A 4766-nucleotide genomic window follows, 5' to 3' on the forward strand; every position below is an offset into this window, starting at 1 on the left:
AGCGCTATCTAACTAATGACCCGCTCGCCATTGGCCCGGCGATTAGTCGATACAAAAAGGAGGGACTTCGTGATAGAGTTTTAGTCTAGTACGTTTATCCGTCCATCCGGACGAGGAATCACATTCCTGAACCACTGACGTCCTACCCAAGGAGGACGAGGAATCCACGTTCCTTAACCCCGTTCCCAACCCAGGGAATCCCATGCTTTGTAGAGGGTGTGAACTCACCTTGGTTTGCTCGGCAGTTAATCACAGAAAGTCAATCAAGTCGCAAGTAGTCAATAACGTCCTATCACGGATATCACTTATAATCAGATTCGAACCAAGCAGTGCACGTTCAAGTAGCAGTTACGGCATACAGTTTCTATCATGGCAGTTTAACAACAGTGCACAGTATCACATTTGACAGTTATATACAAACCCAAGGTCCAAGTGTGAGGCCCAAACAGTTGGGCTCGTGATAACAGGCCCAAACAACACGTATAGAAGCACAGAAGTTCCTAAGTCCGGCCCACTAACCTAGGCCCAAAAGTGTGGTCTCGAGTCGCAACCGGACTCGCAAGCATGGTCTCGAGTCATGCTGTGTGTGCTGATCTCAGGTGGTTGCGAGTCGCAACCGGTGTCGCAACCATGGTTTCGGCTTGTCATGCTGAGGTCTCGAGTCGCAACGGGACTCGTAACCTGTGGTCTCGGCTTGTCCTGTTATGGTTGCGAGTCGCAACCGCGTGGTCTCGAGTCATCACGCTGTGGTTGCGAGTCGCAACTGGGTGATTGCGAGTCGGTAGCTGTCGTTTTCATGTTCACGTGTTGATGCAGATACGGTCAGCTTAATGGTACAATGTAATCAGGCCCAAATCAGGAAACAACCAATAGAATTCCACTAACAGTTTTCCTAATCAGGCTATTAGTCAAAGTGGATCAAAATCACAAGGGTTTTCATATCTTCAACTATCATTCAAAGTGTTCTTCAAATATTCAAACATATTCATCACATAATCAACCTTTATTCTAGCAAAATTATGAACCATAATGAAACATACTTAACATACTCATCAAAACATCTCAAAATCATATCTACACCTATCCGATTATCATAATACTTCACATAAACAAAACCGGTTTTTTTTTTTTTTCATAATATCAATAATCAAGGGTTTTGTGTAATATTTGTTCATAAGATATCATGAGTTCTTTTAGCAACACATTCAACATTAAAGCTTTTTTAACACACATAAACATCATCAAACATATCTTACACTAGTTGAATCATATTACTCATATTATCATGTAATCAACAACAAACATCATTCAATAAACATGATAAATACTAACCGGTTGGTGAAGTGTGTGTGTGCCGATCCAAAGTCCAAATCCGGGAGTTCTTGTGCCAACCGAGTGGATCCGAGAGCTTGGTGGTGTGTTTGTGTTCTAGAGTTTTAGTGAGAGGGAAGATAGGAGAGTGTGTGTGTGTGATGTTTCAACAAATGACAAGGTTTAACTAAGGTGTGGTATATATATTAGCTCCAAATGTTGCACCCTTCATGGGTTTCGGCTAAGGGTTTTCGGCCCAAATGGCCCAACCGGCCAAAGGCCCAAACCGGCCTAATGGTTACGGTTCACTCGAGACCACATGGTCTCGAGTCGGGTCCTTGTTGTTTCGTGTTGGGTTCTCGGCTCGCATACATACATAGATACATACGAATGCACACATAACAAAGCACATAAAAGTTCACGTTTATCATTAAGTTTAATCAGTTAACTAGTCACATAATGTACAAACAAGTTTCATCAAGACACAACGAAAGGTTCTAGATTTCGAGTTGTCACATGGTCTTTTCCTGATCCTCAAGTGCAATAGGGATCTGGAAATAACCTGAGAATCCATCAAGAAAGCAATAGAACTGCTGTCCTGACATTCGCTCCAGCATCTGATCAATTAATGGCAAAGGAAAGTGATCCTTGCGCGTGGCATCATTGAGTCTGCGATAATCTATGCAAACTCGCCAGCCGGTGACGGTCCGGGTGGGTATCAACTCATTCCTATCGTTGACGACCATTGTCATACCCCCCTTCTTGGGGACCACCTGGACGGGACTCACCCATGCAGAGTCCGAAATCGGGTAAATCAGTCCTGCATCCAGCAACTTAATCACCTCTTTCTTCACAACCTCCTGCATATTAGGGTTTAGCCTTCTCTGAGGCTGAACCACCGGCTTAAACTCCTCTTCCATCAAAATCCTGTGCGTGCAAAACGAAGGGTTAATACCCTTGATGTCCATCAGCTTCCACGCAATAGCCTGCTTGTGCTCTCTCAAAACACTCATCAGCTTCTTCTTCTCCTCCTCCGTCAATCCAGCAGAAATGATGACGGGTAACTGCGATCCCTCGCCCAAGAATGCGTACTCCAGATGAGACGGCAACTCCTTCAACTCCAGGGGCGGGGGTGCCTCAACAGACGGTCTCTCCTTCGGAATCTCCTCCTCCTCGATAACCTCAAACACCTCGAATCTAGGGGAAGGCTCGGTAGCCTGCAACAGAGGGTCCTGCTCAACATCTAACTCAGTGACCTCACTCCCCTGATCATCCATACTAGCATCATGTGTATCGGACGCATCTCTCCCACAAATCTCGCTGAGAAGGCCACCCACATGTGACATAAGAGTATCGATAAAGTATAGAGTGTCATCATGCTGCTGGGTATGCCTCATAGAACGCTGAATGTCGAATGTGACCTCATCCTCATTTACTCGAAGAGTCAACTTGCCGTCGTACACGTCAATGAGTGCTCGTGCCGTGGCAAGGAATGGACGACCTAATATCAGTGGGACCTCAGAGTCCTCGTCCATGTCAAGGATGACGAAGTCAACTGGAAACACGAATTTGTCGACCTTCACCAACATGTTCTCCACGATGCCCCTAGGAAACTTCACCGATCGATCGGCGAGCTGAATACTCATGCGCGTAGGGGAAGGCTCTCCTAGGTCAAGCTTAGCGAAAATGGAATAGGGCATGAGATTTATGCTAGCACCTAGGTCAGCAAGCGCATTGCTGACAGTAAGATTCCCAATCAGACATGGGATGGTAAAGCTACCAGGATCAGTCATTTTCTTTGGCAGCTTGTTCTGCACAACAGCAGAACACTCCTCACTCAGGGTGACAGTCGAAAGATCCTCTAATTTCTTCCTATTCGTAAGAAGATCCTTCAAAAACTTCGCATACTTTGGCATCTTCGCCAAAGCCTCGACGAGCGGGATGTTCACGTGTAACTTCTTCAGCATCTCCATGAAACGACCATACTGCTCCGCGTCCTTACCCTTCACTAACCTACCAGGGTAAGGGGGTGTCGGCTTGTACACCCTCATCGGCTCCTTCTCTGCATCCTTCTTCTCTACTGGAGACCCGCTGGACTGTGCTGTACTTGCTGGGCGCAGCCTAGGGTGCACTTTGCCAGCAGGGGTCTCCATCTCAATCACCTCGTCGACCTCCGGGTCCTCATCGACTACCGGCTCGACCTCTACAGCTCCTCGACCACTCCTCGTAGTAACAGCCTTTGTAGTGGCATTTGGATTACCCTCAGTGCTACTAGGGAGACCACCAGGGGGTCTCTGACTCAACTTCTCTGACATCGCACCTACAGTCCTCTCAAGATTCTGGAAAGCCATGCTCTGATTCTTCATGAAAGTCTCATGCTCCAAGAATCGCGACTGGTTCTCCTGATGTCGTGCCTCCTCTCTGGTCATGAACTGAGTCAGTAACTGTGTCTGCTGAACCAGGGTCTCTTGATGCTGCTTCATTGTCTCCTGGTTCTGCCTCAGCATCTCCTCCAACGTGGGGCTTTTATTCGTACCCGAACTCGATCCTGCTCCTGCGTCCTGAAACAAGTTCTGACGCTGCTGAAACCCCGGTGGGTGGTTGTTCTTCCAACTGAAATTCGGGTGGTTCCTCCAATTCAAATTGTAATGCTCCCCAAAATTTCCCTGATTTCGATTTCCCACAAACTCTACCTGCTCTGGTGTCTCAGTAGGGGCAATAGGACACGCGGTCGTGTCATGCGTACCAGTGCATATCTCGCATAGCTGCTCCTTCTGTACCTTCATATCACTCACCTGCTGCTTCAAAGCATCAATCTGTGCTTGCATCCTGGTGACCTCATCGATCTTGTGCACTCCTCTATGTGTAGTGGATGAATCTCTAGACTCAGGAAACTCGTAGCTACTCATCGCTATATCCTCGAACATATCCATGCACTCATCAGGTGTCTTGGCGGTCAGAAGATTGCCACCGGCAGTAGTGTTCAGCATATTCCTCGTAGTGGGCGTCACTCCATGATAGAACCTCTCAACTAAAGCCCAATCCTCAAATCCGTGATGAGGACACTTGAGTAATAACTCCTTGAAACGCTCCCATGTCTCGTAGAATGAATCTCCCTCCTGTTGACGAAACTCTTGGATCATGCTCCTCAGACGAGCGGTTTTGGAAGGAGGGAAATACTTACCTAAGAATTTTTCTTTCATACCGGCCCAAGTAGTAATGGATCCCGCAGGAAGGGATTCCAACCAAGCATGGGCGCGGTCAGCGAGCGAGAATGGAAATAGGCGCAGCTTGCAGGCATCCTCGGTGACACCTTGCTCCTGGAACGTATCGCAGATAGCTGAAAGCGCGAGAGATGGACATTCGGGTCCTCAGAAGGTAGTCCATGGAATTGGATGGTGTTCGTAACCATCGTGATGATCTGGGGTGGAATCTGCCAGCGATTAACCCCGATA

The 4766-nt window shown here is 47.4% G+C and overlaps 1 non-coding gene across 1 annotated transcript; it reads left to right on the forward strand.

Moving 5' to 3' along the window:
* The first annotated feature begins 4359 nt into the window (after positions 1-4359).
* Positions 4360-4466, forward strand: LOC118492751. Its single transcript, XR_004894753.1, has one exon. It is a non-coding gene; the product is annotated as a small nucleolar RNA R71 (small nucleolar RNA).
* The last annotated feature ends 300 nt before the right edge of the window (positions 4467-4766 follow it).

This window comes from Helianthus annuus, chromosome 5, assembly GCF_002127325.2.
Source record: "Helianthus annuus cultivar XRQ/B chromosome 5, HanXRQr2.0-SUNRISE, whole genome shotgun sequence".
In the NCBI taxonomy this organism is placed as follows: Eukaryota; Viridiplantae; Streptophyta; class Magnoliopsida; order Asterales; family Asteraceae; genus Helianthus; species Helianthus annuus.